At 39.7% G+C, this 13,131-nt stretch overlaps 1 long non-coding RNA gene across 1 annotated transcript; it reads right to left on the bottom strand.

The window, feature by feature from the left end:
• Positions 1-7,585: 7,585 nt before the first annotated feature.
• LOC119501002 lies at positions 7,586-12,795 on the bottom strand. Its single transcript, XR_005209737.1, has 3 exons — positions 12,659-12,795; positions 10,323-10,377; positions 7,586-7,640 (listed from the first exon to the last, which is right to left on the bottom strand). It is a non-coding gene; the product is annotated as an uncharacterized LOC119501002 (long non-coding RNA).
• Between the last annotated feature and the right edge of the window lie 336 nt (positions 12,796-13,131).

Raw genomic sequence — 13,131 nt, 5'->3', positions numbered from 1 at the left:
AGGGTGTGGAACAACATCCACATAAGCATTTATTAAGCGCTGCTACGATAGTAAAGTAGATTGATCGATTACGCTGAATTCACACCAGAGAAGCAGCGAAGTGCGGCCTGTGGCGAGCCGCCATGCAATGTCTATGAAACCCTGCAGCGGCCGCTACCGAGCTCAGTGAGCTGTGGCCATTTGATTCTGCGGCGAAGTGCGGCCAAACTAAAAGTTGGGACAAATTTAACTTTTAGCGTCAAAATGCGGCCAGAGAGGACCCGCAGCCAATCAGTAAATAGATCCTGTGACTCGTGTTACATGTTGACCTATGTTGCAAAGAATTTCTTCCCACCTGAAACACCGTTACCTGGTGTGAATTTTGCGTTAGTCGATCGCCAGGAAATTCCTCTGCAACAATTTGGACAATCCATTAATCGTTCACATTTCAAGCAAAAAAAGCGAAAAAAAAATTCACAGCCTCCAGCTTCTCAAATGTTTTTAGTCTCCTATGATTATAAACTGCAGAAAATAATTGGTAGATTAATCAATTTTGAAAATAATTGGGATTTGCAGCCCTACATTTATTAATGGATTACCAACATTTATAAGTGCATTATTAGAGTTGTTCCGATACCGATATCGGAAATGCGTCCGATACCGTTCAAAATTCGATAATCCATAGTAATCACGCTGATATGGGATCGGTACTCGATATCGTCCGATACTGCAAGTTCAGATATCGTAATCGGTATCGGGAGGGAAAAAAATGATATCGGAACATCTCTGTGCATTATTACCAAATACAAAGGATAATCACTTTTTTGCAACCTGTCAACCCTAATTCTGTTCTCATTCATTTCTGATCACTGATCTATAAAGCTTTATTGACCATTAATAAAGCCATTAGGTTATATATTATATAATTCTAAACCCTTATATAAAGGGAGCCTGATAAGAAAGTGGTACTAATGTACAATCAGGGTTATATTGTTATATTGTGTACCTAGAGTCAGCTGGTTAATTATTACCTAGATAACCGCATCACACTACAACAATTACATAACTTGCATCAAAGATTAAAGAAGTGTTCAGCTTTCCAAACGAGCAGATGTTACCACATGTTTGGAATGAGCCGCTGAGGCACTGTTAGCTGCCTGTGGAGATGTTTACGCAATGTTGCATTTAGCAGTGCTGCGTCTCACTGGTTGTGAGGAAAAGCTAGAGCATGCTTGAGTGCTCACCGACGGTAAGAAAGAATAACGGGAGCAGAAGAGATTATGTCACTGAAGTCTAACAAAAAACTGCACATAAAAAAAGAGAGTCTTGACATAGATAGGCTGAGAGAAAGAAGGAAAGAAGTGTGCTATAAGTGTACACGGTGACAGCAGGGGAGTCAGTTTATAGCGTGGGGCCTCCCTGCTCCTCCCCGCCACTCAATCCTTCCTCCGCTAATCCAAACACCTGGAGGGGGGGGGGGAGAGAGGAGAGCGACCGCCAAGGCCCCATGTGAGTGGTTGCTCACATGCAGTCAGCACACAACGTGTTACAGTAACACCTTTACTGGGGCAAAGGCGGGCGGTTGCGTAAGGCAGCCCTACTTAGACATACACACACATATATATATACTGTACAGACGCAGTGAGCCAAAGCGTGGTCAGGTTAGCAGGTGGAGTAAACTGGACAGAAGGGATTTACATCGTCAGCTGTTGTTTGTATCTGCTGTTTCACTGCTTCCCTGCTGTGTTAAAGAGTGCCACCATACACTCCATCATTGTTACCACACCACGTTGTCTTGCCAAAGCAACATAATGTGTGAGTGGTTTACATTCAACAAGTTTATTGGACGGGAGGTGGTTGCAGAGGAGGTGACAAAATATTCCAAAGTGTGATTACAAGAATTGAACACGGATAAAAAAAAAATGAATTATAGAGCCCTACAAGGATTGAGATACATATTTGTAGAAAATAACTTTTGGTCAGGGTTTCCCGTAGTAGTCCGAGGTCTCACGGTGTCTTGTTACGATTGACACATCTGGAGTTGAAGAGCTCAAGGAAAAGAGACTAGACCGTAGACAAACACGCAGGCTGCGTTTCCAAGACTCCTTGGAGTGAGAAAGACGGGTTAAGCTGGGATTTCACTTGGAGTATGTGGGTCACTGAACCTGTAACGGCAGGTTTTTTCAGATCCAATCATAACGCCGGCGATGACAATTAACAGTACAGCCGTGTCAGTTCAAACACCTCGCTGCTGAGTGACCTTCAGCCTCAGCCATGTGCAAATAAATGCTAGAATGATAGTCTTTGTTTAAGTCTGAGAACTTAATACTGTTGAGATTCAGAGAAAATTTTGTGTTTTCACTTGGAAAGCAGCTACCAATGTCAGGAACGTGAGCAGGGCGAGAGGCTTCCCAAATTTGATTAGACATACGATACGGTCCTCATTCATCAAATTTTCTAAGAAACCCTCCCACTTCCAAAAACCCTGCTGGAATTCTCAGTAAAAGCCCTTCACAGACAGGCTCTTTATTAATAGCAGCTACAGCATGAGCAGTTAGGACATGTTTACGTTTAGCTCGAGCATGACTGCATTGCAACAGAGGCGGTGAAAATTCTCCAGCGACAGAACAAACTACACGTCAGAAAGCAGCAAAAAAAAAAAAAAAAAAGATGAATTATGTGAAATGTAAAAGTGAAAAAAAACAGCATCTCTTGCTTTTTCAGTTTGTTGTTTTTCCAAGAGAAACTAGGTTATCGACAGGTACTTAAACCAGGGAATAATGGTCGCCATTGTCTGTGCAGTAACAGGCAGAGCTGAGGAAATGGGTGGGTTCTTGGTAAAAAAAAAAGGGGAAAAGGGCTGCGAGGCTGGAAGAAAGAGTGGGAGAGGGAGAGGAAGGGGAAGGACAGCACGTGAAGGCAGGGAGTGTGTTGTCTGAGCGCCATGTTCTGGGCCAAAGCGTGTGAGTGACTGAAACTGTTCAACGTCACTGTGTGACTCACACTGGAGGAGGATGTAGCGCGCCACACATCCCCATTCACACACACACAAATCCATCCATAAAGGTGATGCGTGCAAGGCCGCCAACTGTGTAAAAATAGACGGGCGCACGCACACATACAATGCATAAATTGCAAAAACACTTAATACAACAAACACGCACACTAAGCAAAGAAACTAGGAAAGTACAGACAAGAACCTCTCCTCCGCATGAATGAGTAAAAAATGACTCTCTCGTGATTGGCCCAAATATGGTAGATGCATCTCAGAGACGGGTCAAACATGTCGCCACTCCGCCTCCTGAGATGAAAACTGGCACACTTCAGCTCTTCTAACTGGATCAACATGTACTGCAAAAATAATTACTAATAATAAGGGAGTATGATACTGACCTACATTTTCTCATTGACCTCAAGTTCTTTGGCCCATATACTAACACTGACTCCAAAATGACCAATGTGGGTTTTAACTGAATTAATATTATTTTTATTCAAGTATCATACACCTAAAGGAGAGCAGCTAACATGGGCTTACAAGTACAACTACTTATAGTACCTACTGTACATAAAACAAAAGCAAAACAAGCCAATACGTGGAGCTGTATACATGTGACAAACATTTATATCAAATATAAATTTAACAAATTAAACATACTATGCAGGGCTCAACAATAAGGATTGGCCGCTTGACCGAGGCAAGTAAAATGCCACGTCAGGCTAGTAAATCTAGCAACTCACTTGCCCGATCAGGGCATGTGTTAAACAAAAGAATCAAACACCGATCGTCACTCGCGAGAAAATGGTGGCTGGGAAAGACAAAGTTTATGAGCTGAAGCGCAAGCAAGCATTTCATTTATCCTGGAAACAGGAGTTTAGTTGGGTGGCGTTAAGAGGATGTGGGCAAAACTCCAGATTCATTTACTTAAATAAAGATTAACTTTAGTCTTTGTTGATATTTGATAACTGCTAATAAATAAAACAATTTGTATAGCACTAAGTAAGAACTGACTTTGGCCAAGTACATTTCTGACCCACTTGCTGAAAAACGTTAACGGAACAATGCATTGCTCTAATGAGTTGACAGTAAGCATTTAACAACATGTACTGTAATCTATATTCACTAGACTGGGATGTCCACCAGACATTTTCAGGAATCTTAACTCGAAGATCACGATAAAAAGGACAGTGGAATATAAAATGCATATCATTCTCAACCTCATCCAACTCACCCAGGTGACACCTTCTGTCCTCTGGGACTGAAAGGAAGCATCCAGCCACGGGCAGAATCTCACATCTTAACTGAGATCTGGTCGAGGTTAAAGGGTCAAATATTGCTTGGGATGGTAAGTATGCTTAATAACACAACAATTTGTTGTCATAGAGAGCTTCCATGGCTTTATAAAATGTTATAAGATTTCAATAGTTTGAAGCTACGAAGATCACGATATCCACCATCAAAAGCCTTCTTAGTGTTTAAGGATCATGGGTGAAGCTTAGCAGTCATAACAACATGGAGAAGCAGCAGCACCTCATTATAGTGATATACGTGTATAACTCGTTTGATTAAAATCTTCTCAAAATAGAGCAATATAACTGTGCCAGCTCCATATGTGAGCTTGCAGTGTGTGACACTAGTTCTGGCGAGGTTAACAATCCTGATCAACCTCCTACATTCAGAGGTGAGAGTGAAGAGCCGTGAATAACTCAAAGTGGGCGGCAAAACATCTGTATAGGAATTTAAATGGGCATGCGATCGCATAAATGTCTGCATCGAGGTGGGGAGTCATATTGAGCCCTTCATGCATATGCATGCACGAGTCTGTGCGCATATGGCACAACCAATCTGCACCCTGCGCCAAGAATATCTACGGATGCAAAAGACTGTCACTCATAGTGATTCAGTGTTTGTATACAGTACATAGTGTGATTTTTTTTTCTGTGTGTATGTGTGTCAGTACGCTTCCTCTACAGAGAATGGGGAACAAGGTTTATCGACAGCGTCCAGAGTCGTACATGCAAACAGGGCTTGGAGCTGGCTTTGTTGCAGCTTTTACAGCCACTAGCACATGTGGAACATAAATAGAGATGTTGAAAACATGGCAGTGACTCACTGACCTCAACACACGTGCAATATCACACACACATAAGTAGGGTTGGGTCAGTTTAAGAATGTTCAAACCAGTTTGATATTAAGCCAAACATTGAACCCGACCGGTACAGGCCCCCATCCAGAGCTCGCAGTGATCGTTTTTAAGGATGCTTTCACAAGCCGGTCTGTTTGGCTAGTCCGAATCAGAGTAAAATTGATACTTTGGGTTAATTTTCTATTTAGTTTGGTTCAGTTTCACAGTGCACAAATTAAAGCGGACCAAATAAAAAAAAAAAAAAATTTGCTGAGGGGATCGTACGAAGGAGCAAATTTATCTTTTTCGTCTCGAGAGCTGCCTCTTATATGCGGGGAATCGCAGACTTTGAAATATTGCTGTCAACATTTTTTCACTTTGACTGATCTACTGTGCGCATGAATCCCTTCTCCTCCAGCTTATCTGGAATGACTTTATAAGCGGCACCATTTTTGTGGACTTTATTTAGCATATTCTGTATGTTCTCTTTGGCCCAGATGTAAAGCAAACCTGTTAACCTGTCGTTTACTTGTGGCAATCCCAACAAATAACCGCACAGGCAGCCAGCGTTTCCAAGCGAAGCGGCTGTTTTCGTCCGCACCAGTACAAGTACTAGTACGATTACTGCGTTCCCAACCGCCCAAATGTACGGCACCTGAGTTTGATTAAAAACAACTAAATGTTAACTTGGGAAAGCACTATGGATGCTAATTTTTAAAAAAAAACAACTTATGGGCACATGTCTGGTAAACACCAGATTTAAAGTGGTGCTTTTGTGTGATTCTTCGTGGAAAAACTCAGTTTTACAGATCTGTCGATTAAATTAACTAATCGATTAGTCAACAAAATCGTATGAGAATTTCTTTGGTAATTCTTTGGTCGAGGACAACCCTACATTTTCCCCACTGGCTCGGAGCTGTAAAAAGAGCTGAATGTCTTTCTCTTCCAATAGGAGGAGAGCCAGGGGGGCAGGGTAGGGGGCAGCTGTCTGTCGTCAGCTTCTCAAGGCTCGGCTCGAGCAGAGGTCAGAGGAAACTGTTGCCTAACATCTTCATAATTTCCTCACACGTGTCTGCAATCGGTTATGAAACTACCAAAACAAAACAACATAGACGTGTTCAAAAGGTAAGGACAAGTCTTCCTCAACTTCCTCCTGGATCATGAGCTTCGATAGAAAAGGATACTAGCGACGCAAGTAAAGCATCCGCACACACTTCCTTCTAATCTGATACACAGGATCTGATGTCATCCCACCATGTTCAAACAATGCAGAGGTCTTGGAAGTTACAGCTGAGTGAAAAAAAACTAAAAGGGAATACACTGAGCTTTTAGATTTAGACAAATTGATATCAATATTCCATGAAGATCTTAATATTGCATTTTGAGACAAACAAAATGCTTAACAGGCCTGAGGCTGTGTGGACTTCTGACGTCACCACAAGATATCTTCACTTGAAGAATGCAAGCAGCCGGGAACTGAAACATCCCTGACTTCCTCAAACACTCTGGGGTCAACAGAGGTGAAGACCATCGATTTCATTGACAACTAAAACTCTGCGTCTCATCAATCCTCATTAGAGACCTGCTGCGCTGATTTCCTGGACAGATTCCAGATAAGACCTTGAATGTCTCATTCATGGATTTCACAGGGCTAAGGGCAGCATTGATACAATGTGCACTTCCGTGGCTACATGCAGCTCACACACACATAAGCTCACGGACCGGACATCACAGGCATACATAATACATGAGAAAGTATGAGGTGAGGGGCAGTGTCCTGTTTCTCCTCCAGAACTGCTGACCTGAGCAATCCCCCCGCTCTCTCACACACACACACACATATCACGAGCCAAGTCCTCACCTAATGAATTCAAACCCATATCCCCTCTGCTGAGTGTGCGTCTACTGCAGCCAAGTGCACTGAGTGGGTAAATGGGCCAGCGGCAACTCGATAGAGGACAGATTCTCTTTAGGTCTGTCTTCTGCTGCACTGATAATCTGATCAGGTGCTGGACTTGGTCCACGAAGATGTTACTAGGTCATTCTATTTATAAGAGACTAGGTTATAAATTGCCCTACATTCAAAAGCCAACTTCACATTCAGGTTTGACGGGATTAAGTGGAGCAACTACTGTTGTAGTTTCTAATTATCTACGCACGCTCTGTATTGTTTAAAGCTACAATGGCAGTTAACTGCCAAAATCATTAAGGAAACCAAGTGTGTGCGTGTGTAGACTCAGCAGAGTGAGCTATCACTAACTAAGATGCTACTGCACCCCTGTGGTATCTGGATGTCGGGGCAGTTTCCTGGTAAATTAGTTCACCTGTGGCCTGAGTACGCAGCTCTCTGAAGCCATCTACTGGTGATATTTCATTGACTTTAACTGTCTTTTTGTAAACATGAGGTGAACTGTTTTGTCCAATGTCCTTTTTCTTTATAAGTTAGCCAGCTTTAGTTAGAAGTGGTTGGCACGTTGTCTTACCTTTGTTGAGCAGTCAGTGTCTCCGTGTCTGGCTCGAGGACATCATTAGGTCGTTCTATAGTTATAAAGAGACAGGGTTATAAAATCATTCAAAGACAAACTTCACATTCAGGTTTTAATGGAATGAAGAGGAGCGAATGATGCCCTGAGGGTTTCAAGTTATTTAACAAGCAACCTGATGTTGTTTCATTATCAGAACATCTACACACACACAAATACCTCTGTGTTGTTTAAAGCCACAATAGCACTTTACTGCCAAATATAACAAGGAACCAAATGTGTTTCGACTCAGCAGAGTGAGCTATCACTGCTAAGGTGCTACTGCACCCTTGTGGCGTCTTGATGTCATTGCTGGTAGATTAGCTCACCTGTTTGCTGAGCACACAGCTCTCTGACCATAGATATAAAACAGTAGATGTGACATTATGTCATAACTAATGGGATAACCATCCTGCATCTTATCTGGGTATTGTTTACAATTGCCACCTATATGGGCAGCAACAGGTTATCAGCTGTTCAGCACCTTACTGCTTTACCAGAAGGACCAAAGAGACCTGGGAGGCTGGCATCACTTTCCACACATCAGTACAGAATAGATGAGAAATGTATTCAACTAAAACTACAAACAGTTAGTTAGTTAGTTAGTTAGTTACCTCCTGACTTTACACGATTTCCTTTCATTGAAGCAAATACATCTCTCCACATTATCATGGTAGAGGTTAATGTCTATAACGTTACTTGGCGATGAGAATGATAGGCAATTGAGATGAGTCCATCAGGAGTTCTGCTGAAGACAATAACCTTTCCAAACAAAACTTAACGTTATCAACTAAAACAACTCATCATTTACAGTTAGCAAGACTCTTCAACCTCTCCTCTCAGCATCACAAACAAACCCCACGCTGGCTGGACGCAAGAAAACAAAGCAAAACAGGAAGTGACTGATTGTAATTGCCTGCCTATAAACCACAATACTGAATCTATTAAGGATTTCTACATAAAAGATATATGTAGTATATTAGCCATTCAGGTTACCAAAGACAGTTCTTATAAGTTTGTTTTCAAAATTGAAAAAATATAAAATCATTGTCTGCAATATAAATGCACAACTAGGAGATTATCTTCAGGACGGAAAGCGTGATTTGGTCTCTTGGGAGATATAATTATCAAAATTCTACCAAAATCTTTGTTTTTTTTTGGTTCATTCTAGACACATACAGTTGTCTTACACTCATTACTTTGAATAAAAAACAGCATTGGTGTATTGGTAGAAGAATACAAGGATTATAAGGACAACATAAGCCTCTTTTACCAAGTTCCAATGACAGAAAGTTTCAAACTGGACCCAGGTAAGATGGCCACCATATGGTTCAATCCTGAAATCATTAGAAGGTGTCACATCTACTGTTTTATATCTACAGTATGTCTCTGAGGCCATCCACTGGACAATATTTCTTTGACTTTCACCATCGAGGGCTTTGTGAACTATTTTGGCCAATGTCCTTTTCTTTATAAGTTAACTAGTTTAGTTAGAAGTGGTTGGCACGTTGTCTTACCTTTCGTGATCAGTCAGTATCTCCGTGTCTGGCTCGAGGACATCATTAGGTTGTTCTACGGTTATAAAGAGACAGGGTTATAAAATCCCTCCATTCAAAGACAACTTCACATTCAGGTTTAATGGAATGAAGAGGAGCAAACGATGCCCTGAGGGTTTCAACTTATTTAACCCTCCTATTGTCTTCCCGTCAAACAAGCAACTTTTGTCTTCCCAGGTCAAAATTGACCCGGTCTGGTTTGAGTGTTTATAAAGCAGACAGTATAAATGATCAGCCAATTCTAGGTTACACCTTTTAGGCCAACTTCATTCCAACTAATTACCACAAGTTTTACACTTTTATGGGGGAAATTATGTTTAATACACCTAATTTCCATGAAATTATACCTAATTTGTGAGTAAAAAAAAACAGAAATTATGAATTATTTTTTCTGTAGTTATTATCAGAGGAACATAATATTGATGAATTTTCGCAGACTGGTATCTGTAAAAGTTAAATCTGGATATTGTTTTGAAAGCACTTGAATTTTTTTAATGGCAGCACATAATGACACCTGTGGTCCTTTGACCCAGTCTGGTTAGACTGTTTATAAGCATACAATATAAATCATCATATTGCACATTGTGTGACACATTGCACCTCCAAATGAAATTTGTTTTATTTAAATTTATAGCATCTGTGGTCTCCCCGGGTCAATTTTGACCCGGGGAGACCACAGATGCTATAAATTTGAATAAAACAAATTCAACAAAAGTAGTGATCATTATTTATTTTTATTTTTTTTGCTAAGACCATAGTAGGGAACCATCCATGTTATTTTGGGGCCAATTAGATGAAATAAATCCATATTTATGATAAAATTAACAGGTCAAATTTGACCTGAGGACAACAGGATGGTTAGCAAGCACCTGATGTTGTTGCATAATCAAAACATCTACACACAAAATGCTTCTGTATTGTTTAAAACCAAAACAGCACTTTACTGCCAGATACCATCAAGGAACCAAATGTGTTTAGTCCACCTGTGGCCTGAGCACACAGCTCTCTGAAGCCATCTACTGGCCATATTTCATTGAGTTTCACTGTCTTTTTGTAAACATGAGGTGACCTATTTTGGCCAATGTCCCTTTTCTTTATAAGTTAGCCAGCTTTAGTTAGAAGTGGTGAGCATGTTGTCTTACCGTTGGTGAGCAGTCAGTGTCTCCGTGTCTGGCTCGAGGACATCATTAGGTTGTTCTATAGTTATAAAGAGACAGGGTTATAAAAATCCCTCCATTCAAAGACAACTTCACATTCAGGTTTAATGGAATGAAGAGGAGCAAACGATGCCCTGAGGGTTTCAACTTATTTAACAAGCACCTGATGTTTGTTTCATTATCAGAACATCTACACACACCAATACCTCTGTGTTTTTTTTAAGTCACAATAGCACTTTACTGCCAAATATATCTTCTTCTTCTTTTTGGAGGTTTTACGGCAGCTGTGTTGCATTGCTGCCTCCTTCTGGTTTTATCCGTCCACTACCCCTCTACTCTGCTACAGTCTCTTAATTAATCCAGTGTTGATCAGAAACCTAAAAATCACCTTCCTCCCCTCCACAGTATCCCCGCATCCAAGCAAATCCTCCGTCCCATTCTCCACTGGTGCCAACCTCTGCAAACCTGCTAACATACTCTTGTCTATTTAACTCATATTTTGTGCATGAAGTAAGTACGTGTTCAACTGTCTCCATGACCCGACACTGGCTACAGTGACCAGTAGGGTGTTTTCCAATAATATGCAGTGAGCTGTGTGATTGGCAGTGCCCAATTCTTAGTCTGCTAACTCTAACCTTTACTTTTCTGTTTTCTTACCATGACTTCTTAACCCTCCTGCTTTATTTGGGATTTTGTGTAAATGTCTCCCTTTGGACTCTCTATCCCAGTGCTGTTGAAAAAATCGGAGATTTCGAGAATAAAGTCGTAATATTATGAGAATAAAGTCGTAATGTAACGAGAATAAAGTCATAATAGTACGAGAATAAAGCCATAACTTTACGAGAACAAAGTCGTAATATTACGAGAATAAAGTCATAATATAACGAGAATAAAGTCGTAATGTAACGAGAATAAAGTCGTAATATTACGAGAATAAAGTCATAATATAACGAGAATAAAGTCGTAATGTAACAAGAATAAAGTCGTAATGTAACGAGAATAAAGTCATAAAATAACGAGAATAAAGTCGTAATGTAACGAGAATAAAGTCATAATATTACGAGAATAAAGTCGTAATGTAACGAGAATAAAGTCATAATATTACGAGAATAAAGTCATAATATAACGAGAATAAAGTCGTAATGTAACAAGAATAAAGTCGTAATGTAACGAGAATAAAGTCATAAAATAACGAGAATAAAGTCGTAATGTAACGAGAATAAAGTCGTAATATTACGAGAATAAAGTCGTAATGTAACGAGAATAAAGTCGTAATATTACGAGAATAAAGTTATCATGTAACGAGAATAAAGTCGTAATGTAACAAGAATAAAGTCGTAATGTAACGAGAATAAAGTCATAATATAACGAGAATAAAGTCGTAATGTAACAAGAATAAAGTCGTAATGTAACGAGAATAAAGTCATAAAATAACGAGAATAAAGTCGTAATGTAACGAGAATAAAGTCGTAATATTACGAGAATAAAGTCGTAATGTAACGAGAATAAAGTCGTAATATTACGAGAATAAAGTTATCATGTAACGAGAATAAAGTCGTAATGTAACAAGAATAAAGTCGTAATGTAACGAGAATAAAGTCATAATATAACGAGAATAAAGTCGTAATGTAACAAGAATAAAGTCGTAATGTAACAAGAATAAAGTCGTAATGTAACGAGAATAAAGTCATAAAATAACGAGAATAAAGTCGTAATGTAACGAGAATAAAGTCGTTATATTACGAGAATAAAGTCGTAATGTAACGAGAATAAAGTCGTAATATTACGAGAATAAAGTTATCATGTAACGAGAATAAAGTCATAATATAACGAGAATAAAGTTGTAATGTAACGAGAATAAAGTCATAATATTACGAGAATAAAGTCATAACGTTACAAGAAAATAATTAAATAACACGTAAAATTACTACTTTATAATATGACTTTATTCTCATAATACTAGGACCATCGTGCATTAGACCTACAACAATGATGAATAAAAATGAAAATGTAAACAAAAAAACAGTTATTCATTTCCACTAATTGTTTTATAAATCCACAGGGAGCCACTGGAGAGGAGCTGAGGAGCCGCATGTGGCTCCGGAGCCACAGGTTGCTGACACCTGGTGCAGACTCAGCAGAGTGAGCCATCACTGCTGGGATGATGCTGCTCCCTTGTGGCGTCTTGATGTCAGGGCAGGTTACTGGTTAATTAGCTCACCTGTGGCTAATCACACAACTCTCTGAAGCCGTCTACTGACGATATTTCATTGACTTTAACTGTGTTTTTGTAAACACGAGGTGAACATGTTGTGTCTTACCTTCGGTGAGCAGTCCGTAAGAGGACAACACGTTGTAGAAACATTTATTCTATGAGGATAAAGCTCTAAATGTAGACGCTAATCATGTTTATAGGCGTTTGAAACCGCCAAGTTAAAAGCAGGAGCGAGACGTTGACGCACCATGCGTCAACGGCTGCAGGGGTCAGTGACGTCAGGAAACAAACATTTATTATGACGTGTTGCATTCAATAACACCTGTAAAAAGCTGTCAATTTAAAACTTCGAATTAACTTAAAAACATTGTTTTCTTTTATTATGTATTTATTTATCCCACTTTATCATGTTCTATAATGATTATACTGTATTATTTTTTAGGTTCAATAAAGAAAAGAAGACAGAGACTACATTTACTCAAAAAATAATTGTTTTTGTCTGGGTATTTTCAGGGTTGTTACAATTCATGTTGGCCTGCATTTGGTTGAAAATATATATCTAGAGCTCTCATATGACTG

This window comes from Sebastes umbrosus, chromosome 14, assembly GCF_015220745.1.
Source record: "Sebastes umbrosus isolate fSebUmb1 chromosome 14, fSebUmb1.pri, whole genome shotgun sequence".
In the NCBI taxonomy this organism is placed as follows: Eukaryota; Metazoa; Chordata; class Actinopteri; order Perciformes; family Sebastidae; genus Sebastes; species Sebastes umbrosus.
Note: the sequence above shows the minus strand (reverse complement) of the source record. Positions and strands in the feature narration are given on the sequence as shown.